The sequence below is a fragment of the Manacus vitellinus genome, unplaced genomic scaffold, assembly GCF_001715985.3.
Source record: "Manacus vitellinus isolate BGI_N305 unplaced genomic scaffold, ASM171598v3 scaffold_7_pilon, whole genome shotgun sequence".
Lineage (NCBI taxonomy): Eukaryota > Metazoa > Chordata > Aves > Passeriformes > Pipridae > Manacus > Manacus vitellinus.
Window position 1 is genome coordinate 16,338,606 of NW_021940813.1, and position 12,426 is coordinate 16,351,031.

The 12,426-nt window shown below is 41.5% G+C and overlaps 1 protein-coding gene across 2 annotated transcripts in view; it reads left to right on the forward strand.

The window, feature by feature from the left end:
- The first annotated feature begins 1,220 nt into the window (after nucleotides 1-1,220).
- MID1 (midline 1) overlaps nucleotides 1,221-12,426 on the forward strand; it is a 142,668-nt gene continuing 131,462 nt past the window's right edge. Inside the window, exon 1 of one of the 2 annotated variants that reach the window (XM_008926812.4) lies at nucleotides 1,221-1,358. The gene's annotated coding sequence lies outside the window, so the exon portion shown is untranslated. Of the gene's footprint in view, nucleotides 1,359-5,141; nucleotides 5,190-12,426 lie in introns of those variants that run through there. The other variant, XM_018084387.3, reaches the window with a different exon arrangement.

Here is a 12,426-nt window from a genome sequence, read left to right on the forward strand (position 1 = left end):
AACCCTTGCAGAAGCAAATTCATGATATTGAGACTTTTCTTCAGGCATCAGATCTGCCTGATAGTCTCCTGAGATCAAAAGACAGATTTCTGTTAAGAGCAGAATAGAGAGACTAACAGGCTTCTGAACTGATATTAAATTAAAGGCCTTCTTCACTTAGGAGAAGGTTGGGAGGTATGAATTTGCAGGTTTGTATTTCTCTGCATTTTTTTTTTTTTAAGTCAGGAAATTTGGAATTAGATCTCGAGGTCCCATCCAATCCAAACCATTCTATAATTCTAGGTGTAACTCAAACAGCAATGGCACTTCAGATTTGAGATTTTTGGTTTGGCCTTTTGTTTGTTTATTTTAATGAAAGCCACTGAGGGGCAGCAGATAGTAGCTGATCTCGTTAAAAGAAAAAAAAAGTTGCATTTGGGGTCCTGTGTTATCTTACACGAGGAACTAAGCTTCAGAAGTGAGGAAATCACCCTACATAAAGAAGTGAAAGCAGAAAACGCACTGAGGTTAGGGATGATTAAACATTTGCCACCAAAACAAATAAAGCTTTGGAACAAAACATTTCCAAAGCTACGGATTCCCACATACACCTCTGTTCTTTCCGGCAGACAGGCACTTGGCCATAGTGTAAATTGCAGACTGCATTTTACTTCCTGCTGATGTCATTAAGCAATTTACTTTTTAATCTGACATGAGGAAATCGGTGCTTCGGTAGCGCATGTGGCTCCAGCACGGACGGGATATTGTCACTTTACCGGGCGGCTGTCGAGCGTTCCTGCATCACTCTAACGTTGCAGTAATTTCAACTGGACATTTACATATCCTTGCTGAAGTCCTGGCAGTCCACTAAGCTTCGAGCAGACCCAGAGCAGTTACATGAGAAAGGGAATAATCTCTTATACCGCAAATTGACTTCCCTCTTTCTAGCCCTAGACACTGTTTCCAGCTGCTTTCAGTCTTTTAAATCCTTGAAAGCTTTCCTAATCCTCGTGTAGGCAGCAGCCTTTATGTGCTCTGCCTCCCTCCCCTTCCTTCTGATTGGCGAGGCTATTCCATGGCCCAGCTCAGCCAACTACTCCATCCCTGGGCTACGGTTTGAAATCAGAGCCAGGCGGACAGTTGCCTCCCCGCTCCCGACTTTTCATAGGCTGGGGAAAGAAGGTTGGGAAACTTGACATTGCCGTAAGACTCCCCCCAGCAAAGAATAAAAAGGGGGAAAAAATAATAGACAGGGAAGAGGAGGGAGGAAAACTTGATTACGGTGGGAAACTTGATGGATTTCTGCCCTGCCGACAGCAGCGCGGTGTGAGCAGCCCCTTGCCGGCTGGATGGATGATGGGAATCTCACCATGAGGCAGGTAAGGAGCCTCTTCCCGCCGGGCCCGGGTACTACCGGTTCCAGCCTCTGCGGAGCTTGGCTGCTTTTTTTGAACTCCTCGTTTTTTCTCAGAATTGTCTAAAGTGACTTTCCAGTGTGGAAAAAAAAAAAATTAAAAAAAACAGATTTTTTTTTTTTCTTAATCCTCCCAGTAGGCAGGGATGCCATGCAGGTCATGGTGCATTTTGGGCTTGTAGGGAGCATGGAAGCGGTTTGCGAGGTATGTAAATCAATTCCAGTTTGCCATGGTTTAAGTGCATTGTGTAGGCTGCCTCGCAGCGCCTGTTTGTGACATGTGAAAGGAAAGAACTTGTTGTGTTATAATCCTAAATATGCCAATAATTCAGCCCAGGGACAATTTACTAAAGAGCACTGCATGAGTTCCTTGCCTGCCAGTGCTTTAATCTTCTGATTGTTTTAAAATGTAGTAGTTTCAAGCTGTCTTACAGCTTCACAAAAGTACTTTAGGATGGGTTTTCTAGGGATTCTTTTTCTAAGATTATTCAAATGAGATTTTTTTAAAGACTTCTATTCACCTGAGGGGACAAAAGGAGCTTTTATTCTTGTTCTTGCAGTTAAAAGGCACAGTGACAAAATGTTTTTGATTCTCGTTGTTCATAGTTTTACAGCAACAATGTATGCTTAGAAGAGCCTTGTGGGAGCAAGAAAAACTGGCTTTACCTTAAGATCGAATCAAGGATCTGTCCCAGTTTAAAAACCCTTGCCAATACACTTCTGAAACTTGCTCTTAATATATTTTCTAGGGAGGTAATGGGTAAATATGAGGAAATGAGAAAAGTTTTCTAGGTTCTTTTCTGTGTGGGTGTTATTCATTCAGTTCTCAGTGGGACTTTTATAGTACATGTCCAGGGAATGCATGTGTGAGGATTTTGCACCTGTAGTGCAAATGGAGCATTTGTTTTCCACTCACTTTCTGAACCCATGGTGGGAAATTCCAGCTTCCTTACACCAGTTTTCTCTAAGTTATAGGAGGTGGGGAAGGGTGAAGAAAGAGAGAACGTAGGTGATAGGAAGAGGAAAGGTATTTCTTGCTTCCACTAGCCAAACAACCACCTTTTATAGCTCTTTAAAGAGAGAGGGGAATTCTTGTCCTTGCAAAGCACAATGAAGGGCATTTTATATACTCAAGTTGGTCAGCTGGATGCACGTAGTCATCAGAAATCATTATCACCACAAGAGGGTACTTTGGCACAGGGGGTTGCCAATGAGGAATGTGAAAGAAGCAGAAATGTTACAGGATGGTAATAATAAAGTGCTCTGTGAAACGTGCTCTTTACTCTCCTGAAATATTTCTACCTAAAGAATAGGGCTTCATGGGTAATGAAGATTCATAGATGGTGGGTTAAAAAAGCAAAACAAGTAAGTCGGAATAGAGAGGGTGGAAATGCTAAGGCAGACACATACCCTCCCTTCCCCTCCAAGAGAGGAGGAGCGGGGGGGTGGGGGGTGGTGGTGGTGGAGAGACTCCTCCTGAAAGAGTGCAGGCAACAGGGCCGGGCTCTATCTTGCCGGGCCTGTCCCGTCCCGGTAGGTGCTTGCCTCTCCTCCCTCTCCCGCAGGAGCGCAGGGAGGGGGACGCGCTGCCGAGGGGGCCCCCGTGCCTCTTCCGAGGGGAGCGAGATGGGGTGGGGAGCACCCGGCTGGGGCGCGGCCAGAGTTTGTTTAAACACCTGCCTGTGAGTGCGGTTTCTTTCTCCCGTGCCAAGGGAACAGTTTGAGAGTATTTCTCTGCGTTCGGTTGGTTTGCTGTGCACAAATATTTTCAGTTTGGCAGGAAAAGTCTGTGGACGCCTCTAGGGCCCAAGGGGCAAAATCCAGAGAGCTGGGGGTGCTGAGATACTGTGTGCAGCAGCCCCTGGCAGCAGAACTCTTGTTTTAGTGGGAACTGAAGATTGTGATGGACTATGAACTAACCGTATAAAACGTTTAGGAAATCCATTACAGCAGACACTTGGAAACAGGCAAGTCATGTGCAGCTGGAGCCTTCACTCCTGCTTCTAGTTGGAAATTGTTATAGGAAAGACGAATATGTAGAGGACGACTTTTCCGTGGCCCGTCTATTCAGAGCAACAGAGAGCTCTTTTTTACCTACTTCACCTTACAAACCTCTCTCCCTACCTGTCCTGCTGCTTTCCCTGCCCTTCCCTCATGCTCCCTTCCTTATCCTTACACCAGCTGGTTATAAGGCAATGAAGGGGAGGGTTAACTCCTTCCTTTTCTCAGGCTCTGGGAGTGAGTGCTCCCACTTTCAGAGGCTCTTGGTGGGACTATACCTTAATTTGGTGTAGCTGAGTTAAGCATCAAGCAGGCAGTGTATTGCAGCTGTTGGAATAAAACCATGTACTGTGCTGCTGATGATCTGACCCAAAGGCAACCCACAGGTCCTAAACAATAACAGCATATAGCAAGACAAATGCACTAATTTCCCCAGCAGAAGTGGAGTAATTACTGTAGAAATGTAATATACAGCCTGTTGAGCTGAAAAGATTCAGCCCACCTTACTACCTTACTACTGCCAGTCCAATAGTCTCTAACAGGTGACAGGAGTTGGTGCAAATGTTGCGTTGAGATTTGTGAATGAGACATTATAAAGAAGCAGTCATTTTTAGGTGATAATTGAACACCTCAGCAAGAGGGGTCTTCTTAATGTCTCCCAGAACGACCTTACAAATAAGCTCCAGTAACCAAAATAGGAAAATTTCTATCCTATAAGGGAAAATATACCTGTCAGCATGTTCCCGTAACAGTTTAAGCATCCACAGGAAATATATCCATTTGTGTGTACCAACGTGTTGTAAGACTAGTGTTAGGAAGCAGAAGTGCAATTTTTAAAGGTATCTAACATGGTTGCAAAACAAAACAAAAAATAACAGACAAGAAAAAAAGTCTTTTGCAGGTAACACTTCTTTTGCTTTGCAGAGTACTCAGTTCAGTTTATTACTTATATATATATAAAAATAAATATCCTAAGTAAGGAAACTTGCAAACAACGGAAACTCCTGGGAAGATGCTCAGCCTTCATGTGGTAGAGTTTTTGTGTATCTGGACACAGTTACATGGCTGGATTCCCTGAGTTTGCTGCAAAACTGGAGAGGGCACTGTGGGCTCTGTTTTAAGTTTCCTGAGTCTACTTCACAGAAAATCAAATGTTTGATGAATTTGAATACTTTTTTTTCATTCACTTTCAACCACAACATATCCCTGAAGCGTGGAGTGTCGCAGCTCTTTATTTTGGTCTCTTCCTATTGAAGTACCATTGACTTTGATCAAGGAGGTTCAACTAAACAACTGTTAACTGACATGCCACCTAAAAATGAAAAACTGTGTTTCTAAGGCACATAAAACCATTACAATGACTTATCATGACTACAGTCATATGGCTTTCAGCATGCGTATAATTCACCAAGTGAATAAAGGCTGCATACAATTTCAGTGCAAAGCATATGCAAAATTCAAAATCACCCCCTTTCTTTTCAGCTGTTTAGGTTCTTAGCATGTGTTTCTTATTTCCTATTTTCCTTTGCATACCTTTTAAAATTCTTAATGTGTTCCTCTGTAGAAAAACTGTATTCTTATCCTGAAGTGTTGTAATCCTCAGCCTTGTGTTAGGAAATTCTCTTTTAAAGTTGATCCTGGTATGTTTTGTTGTTTGTTTTGTCTGTAGGGGAAGAATGAGCATCTTGGAGAATGCTGCTTTTTTGTGTATGTGTACCATGCAAAATAAAGAAAACAAGTGTACAGAGTCTGCAGGCTGGGAGTGTATCAGTTAATTAGTGCTGGACATTGCTCGGTAGGAAGCCTGGCGAGGGTTTTGTGTGTGTGTGTGTGTGTGTTGTCTGCTCGCTTTGATCACTTGTGTGGTAAATAGACATGCAGGGTAGCTATAGCAACATGTGCTGTAGGCTGGTGGGAACTGAGGGGATGGGATCCCAGGACAAAGGGTAGTTTGTTAGAGTGGTTGGTTCTGATTAGAAAAAGGTGGCACCAATCAGGGCGTTTAAAAACATCGGTTTTACAAAACGCAAATGGATGTTATCAGTTTCAAAGTAAGGCTTGTTTCTGTAGCTCTGCAAGAGTAGATCATAGGGAAGATTGGGAATGAAGGGGGAGGGATAATAAAAAGCAGAAGCAAAACCCATTCACACTTTTGAATGTAAAAATGTTCATGCTATTTCTCGTGTTGCTGTACTGTCTATGTACTTTGCAAAAAAGCATTTGTAGGAACGATGCTACTAAGAGTTGTGTTTTTAAAACATGGCTTCAGGAGGCAATGATGGTAATGATGTTATGTAGTGCATCTGATCCATTACCTTTCTCCAGTTTCTAAAAGTTCTGTGTACAATTTGCGATCCCAAGGTACTGTACCTATTTCAGCAGCCTTCCTGTAGAGGTCAGACTTGAAGCTCTCAAAATCTTCTCATGATAGAATTTCAACCTAAAGCTATAAAAGCACAAATCCAGGCATAGCCACTTTCCTCATTAACTTTATGTGGAATACTTTTAAAATAATATTGGATTGTCAGTGTTGGATTATTAAGTAACACTGCATTCTGAATTGATGGCAGCCTGAAATACATTGAAATTCAGCTTTGTCTCACATCTTGAACAGAACCCAACCTGAAGCTTTTATTAGTGCCTGAATTATTTAGATGTGTATCTCTGTCTCTCTGATCCCCACTAGGCCTCCTACCTTTGATGAGATCTGTCTCCAGCTCCCCCCTCCTGCCTGCCCAGCCCTCTACTGTGCTGGCTGCCGGCTTCCCACCGCTGCCTGGTCCCAGGACTTTCCCACTGGGGAGGGACAGGGAGGCAGGCAGTGCCACAGAGAGTTTCAACAGCTTCTGAGCTCTGCAAAAAGTTGTCAGACCTCAGAGTCTCTCCACAGAGTAGCACCAGAGGTAAGGGGTCTGCTGGAGCCTGGGGTCAAGGAAAATGAAATGCCGGGAACAAGGAGTTTGTGGTGGTAAATGCTCAGGGAATATGCTGAAGCTCAATAAATACTTCAGCATTTCAAGAAACAGTTTGTTTTGGCTGTGGGTGAAGAGTGAGCTGAGAGAAAGGAGCAGACCAGTATTCACATACAGCCGTGTGAATACCCTTTTGAATGTGCGCTGGAGTTTGTTTGAACTGAATTTCAGACTTCTTAGGGTACATCATTCTTTAACCTGTTGTTGGTTCAAAGTTTTATTACAGTTGTGCAGCTTAGAGCTTGTAATGCTTTAGCAAGCTGTAAGGAATTATTGTATATCCCTGAGATCCCTGGCTTGCAGTGCAGAATCCACCCTGTCTGAAAGCTGGGAAAGGTGCTAAAGGGTAGGAAGCTGATTTTGATCTCTTTTCTAAACAGTAAAAATAGTTCTTAATTCTTCAAAATTCTTCACTGCTGTGTCATGGTTGTTTATAATTATTATTTTTATCTTCCAAAGGGTATGTGGGAAGACAAAAAAGCTGGCAAAGAGGCAATATTTGTTTGGCCCTTAAGTATGATAAAACTTTTTTGATGGCATAAGTGTTGATATAGCTGGGCGCAAGAAAAATTTTAAGATAGTAAAACAAATAAAAGAAAGTCCATGGTTTTATTCCTGGCTTAGTAGGAGAGTAAATGAGGAGATCCATGGGGCTGATAGCATTTTTCATTGTACTGTGATAGACTGTAATGAAAATATTTATGGAGGGATATTTCATGGCCCCAGAAAGAAGCTGGTAACACTCTATGACAGTCACTCCCCATTTTGGGATGGGTAGGTTGACATATTTCTCATGACTTCAGTGGCAACAACATCTTCCCGTCATGCCTCACCCAGGCCACCTTTGTGCTGCCCATGCACCTGTGGGCCTCCAGCCTCCCTTTGGCACCCCTTCACCCCTAGCAGGTGCCCATGACTAATGGCATTAACTTGGCTCTATGGGTCTGCAAGGTATTTAATTACTGAACAGCTGCAGCAGGAGCTCAGAGAGACACACCCCACCACCAGAACAGTAGGGCAGACTCACATGTGATACTGCCAAGATGATAGACTTCATAGACTCAGATGAAAACATACTTAGATGAGATGAGACACCACCCCCCCATCATCCTGGGATCTCCCTTTCTGTTTTTTTTTGTTTGTTTGTTTTGGTTTTTGTTTAATAACCTTTATTTTGAGCATTGTCTGAGACAGATATTTTCTTCCAAAAATGCTGAGAAACCAGTATTTTATGGTAAAATCAGTCTCAGAAAAATTTTGGTGTTTTTTCAGCAGTTGTAACATATTAAAACATGCTCCCTCTTGTTTGTGATTTTGTTTTGGTTTGAGGTTTTGGGGTTTTGGTTTTTTTTTTTCTTTTTAATTTGGTTTGTTTTGTGTATAAGTTTGGGGATTTTTCTTCCTGAGAGATAATTTGAGACATAAAAAAAAAAAAAGAAAAAAAGATAAACACTACTCATTTTTATACCTATATATGTGTATTTAGAATTGCAGTTGCCAAATCCAGCCATTTTATCATAAGAACAGCCAGTATCCCAGTTTCAAGGAATTCTGCATCACCAAGTGTTGGAGGGTGTTTTGCTTTTATAATTAGATTGTACTGGGTTTTCTCTCCCCAAGATTATGCTCCTGTTGCAAAATCTGTGTATCTTACAGAAAGATATAAACTCTGACAGCTTCTCCTTTCTTGACCACTGAGGTCTGTATCTGTCTCCTGCTAGCTTTTTTGCTCCTTTTCAACCAGCTCCAGCTTCCTGGGTAGTGAGGTCTCAAGCCCTCATCCTGGGCTCTAGTCCCACCTCAGCTCTGGAGGCAGGGATACAAAACACGTATCTCTCTTATTTCTCAGGTTTCTGTTCTTGCGGGAGTCGCAAGAGGCTGTAGGCAGAAACCTACACAACTCTGTTAATAGTCTCACTGAAAAATACCTGTATTGTAAATCTGACGTGCAGAGAAACAACCAGAGTAGGGAAAGGGAAGGCTGCCCTGAGCAAGGAAAAGGACTGTTCCTTTCAGGGCACTCCATGTGAATAAAGCTCTTGCACAGGGACGCAAAACGGCCAAGCATAGACCAGGTTTGTCCATGTGATACTCAGGAGAACGTGTATTCCTGGGTTATGCCTTATGTTAAATGCCATTGAAATTAGTGTGCATTTTTCTTGCTGAGAGATGTCAGCTATGTGGACCTTGGTTTTGAGCAACTTAGGAAGCTTAGGTTTTGACCTGTATGCAAATTTATGCTATCCCACCAGCCTTGGTATCATCTATTGAAATAAAGGGCTAATGACTTAATTTCTAACTGGAAAACCTCAGAATTATAGTTTAGACAGAGATCTCAAACTGGGAGTTAAGCAGTTCAAAAGTGCACTGTATTGTTTTGGTCTAATTAACACAACATGGTGATAAGACATTAAAGCAGAGTGACAACACTATACATTGATAACAGGGGACATTAATGCCTGCAGACACAGTCTACATTGTAAAAATCTGAAAAAAAAGGGCTTATTATGTTAGATAGGTCAATGTGATTTGACCTAGTTTTGCTTTGCTGCTTGGAAATTATGTCAGTATTTGTTATGTCATCTCCTTGGATGAGCAATTTAACATCCTTTTTGCATTGCAGTGTTGTCCTAATATTTTATATATATTTACTTGCTCTCTAAAAGGATCCTTCAGGCTAAATCTAGAGATCTGGGAAAAACTGATACAAAACAAAAACCTCCTGAAATAGGCTTCCCTTTTATATATGTCCTCTGTCCAACAAAAAGGAGTAAATTTAATCACAACAAAATAATAGCTACAAATTCTGAAAGGTATGTTGTCCCTTTTGCATGTAATGTTCATTAAAGTTCATGATTACAGAATGCTTGTGGTAACTCATATAGGCATGTACACCTTTCCCATAGAGGTATTTAATTGCTAGAAAAAAAGCATTCTTAACTTTACTGAGATACTTTTGTAAAATAGAGTGGCTTAAAAGAATCATGCCGTATACTTTCCTGAAAGGTAAGGTCTCATGTGAAATCATCAGTATTTCTTTTGGAAAAACTGAGGGTTTTTTTTTCGTTTTCAACAAAAGCACAGGGGCTTTCCTTCATGTTTATGTTTATACTGTTTTGGTTTTTTTCCTCTGCTACCATCTGGACTTGTAAGGCAAGACTTTGCATTTGCCAGGATTCAAATTGTGGTACATAAGGGAACAACCAGAGGATTAAATGTTACTGGTCTTCGCTCTAATAGAAAAATAATCTATTGCTGTTACAGTATTTTGATAAGTGCTAGCAAAGAAAAGCTCCCTTTCTTCCTTAGCTTTACCTACCCTCTCACAGCAATGCCCCTTACTTGTATACCCTACCAGTGTAGGGCATTGCAAGGTTACAACTTTTACTTCGTAGCCTTTCTTGATCCAAAATGGGCAACTCTGAAGCATGATTTTGCTTCTGCTGAAGTCAGTGCTATTGGGGAGGTTATTGTAGTTATTCAGGTATGTCTGTGAGTAAATTTGCACCTCTGTGGCAAATGCTTAACAGATCGGGTGATAGCGTGAGAGCAAAACCAGGCTTTCTTTCCCAATTCATTTTTTTAATAATTTTCATTTTGATTCCTATTTTCTTGAAGACTAAGAAATTTGTTCTTGAGTTTTATCCTGAGCTTGTTCATTGCAGCCTTGAAATATTTTAATGAGCTAAGTAAGAGCTGCAGAATTTCCTCACCATTTCTTCACAAATACATCTAATCTTCAGAAGGTCCTGCTTACTGAGATTTTTCAGTTTAAGTAAAATTTAAAATTGTAATAGCTATCTGAAGTCTTTGAGTATACTACAGTTGCAAATGCTCTTACATCCCTTGTTAACCAGCTTAATTGGAACAAAAACCCAATACGAATGAGTGTTCAGAGGTGCCTCTTCTGTGCTATATTTGCTCTTGATCCCTAATTAAGCCTTGTTACTGAAGGTTAAAAAATCCTCCCACACTATAACTCTCCTTGAATGTCTTGACTGCAAAAGAAACTGTCAGGGGAGAAGTCTGCTCTTGCCTCCCATGTGCCTCCTCTCTTAAAGAGAACTAAAGTGTAAACTGCTTATGAAAGATTATCAATGACTGGAAATAAATACTGCATATCCCCAGAGTAGAAGCCTCATGCTAGAGGGAGAAGACGTTTGTGGGCTGACAACAGGATTCACATAGCTAGCAAGACTGCACGGATAGGGATTCATAGAAAGTTCTGATTGTACTCTGGAGATTATCTGGTCTGATCTTCTCTTCAACACAGGTCACTACAGCAACTTGGTCAAACAATCTTGAGCACGTGAAAGTCCACTGCTTCTCTGGGCAGCTTCTTCCAATTTCCTGTTGCTCTCATGGGGAAGACTTTTTTTTTTTCCTTGTATCCAGACAGAATTTACCTCAAAGCAGCTCTTGCCCACTGCCTCTTTTTCTGTCACCAGGTATCCTTGTCAAGAGAGGAGCTCCATTTCCTCTATATCCAACTTTTTAGATATTTAAAATATTATTAGATCCCCTTTGAGCCTTCTGTATTCCAGGCTGAGCAAACATGTTTTCTTCGACCTTTCTTTATATGCCAAATTTTCCAATCCCTAATAATCCCAGGGGCCTTTGCTGAACCCTTCTCAACTTTTCCAACCAAGGGGGCCACAACTGGTCACAGTATTCCAGGTGTAGTCTTGTAAATGCTAAGTAGACTGAAATAGTCATATTTCTTGAGGTACTGACTGTACTCTTGCTGGTGCAGCCCAGGAGGTTCCTGGCCGCCTTCCCTGTCAGGACACACCATTGGCTCCCATTCAGTTCACTGCCTGCCACCACTCCCAGGTCCCTTTCCGCAGAGCTGCTCCTCCAGCCCATCAGTCCCCAGCTTGTGCTGCTGCTTAGGATTACTTCTTTCCAAGTGCAGGACATTACATTTATCTTTGTAAAACTCACATTGTGGCTGCATTGATAAAGTTACTTTATAGCCTCCAAGAGGGGCTTCCTGGCCAACATAACAAAACAAGAACAAATCCCAAACCTGTTTAACTTCATCTTACTGCATGATTGCTCACAAAAGGCTTGAGTTGTTTCTTAAGCATCATCTGTCTTTCTGGACCAGAAACCCTGGGATATTAGTTCATGGATCTTGTCTAATTTGTTTATTTCCATGACTTTTTCTATTGTCTGTTTCTATGAATTTATACCTGTAAATATTGTAGAAGAGTTAGCTTTAGGAAGACAGATTGTGTCATTTTAGTTTAGAAAATCTGGAAACTGTTACCAGAGAAAACAGATTTGTGGAGAAATGCACTTTATTTCTCTATTTGTCTTGAGATCATGAGGTAAGTATGCACCAAAAGGGTCTAATAACCAATGGGGCTGATTTTTTTGCCTAAGGTTCCCTTGAGTTTTCAGACTAATTCCAGTACACTTTCTTAGTCCAAGGATTTTTTTTAGCTCTTTTTATAGAACCTTGTTTCCTTCCATGTGACACTCCTCTAGGTTTTCTATTACTGCCTCTTCACTTTGCTGTCCACATTTTTTTGGCCTCCTGCCCCTTCTCCAGATATCTGGACAACACTATACCTTGCAGAACTCTGGAGTAAACCTTGGGGAAGAGAGGGGACTTGGAGAAAGAAGGGAAATGCCATCTCAATCCCCCTTCTTTTTCAAATGTGCATTTAACCTCATCAAAGCAGTAGGCTTTGCCAGCCTAGGACTCCTGGCCCTGCCAATGTGCAGCTGGAGGTTTGAGCATGACGAAGAAGAAAACTGATAGCACATTTGTCTCCTCTCATTCTCTCGATTCCCCTCCTTCTAGCATTGAGCTAGAATTGCAAATTTTTCATGACAATTCTGAGATTGAAAATATATTTTAGTCTTTCTGAACATCTTGTGGCAGATGTTTGTGCCATTAGTTGGTGCTATGCCATGGGATAACTAAATATGTTTTCTTTTTTGAGATAACTGAGGTAAAGGAATGGGAAGAGAAAGAAAAACAAAGGGGCAGCTCTCGCTGTTTATGTGATATTCCTACATAACAACAGGGGAAGCAGCTCTATTTTACTT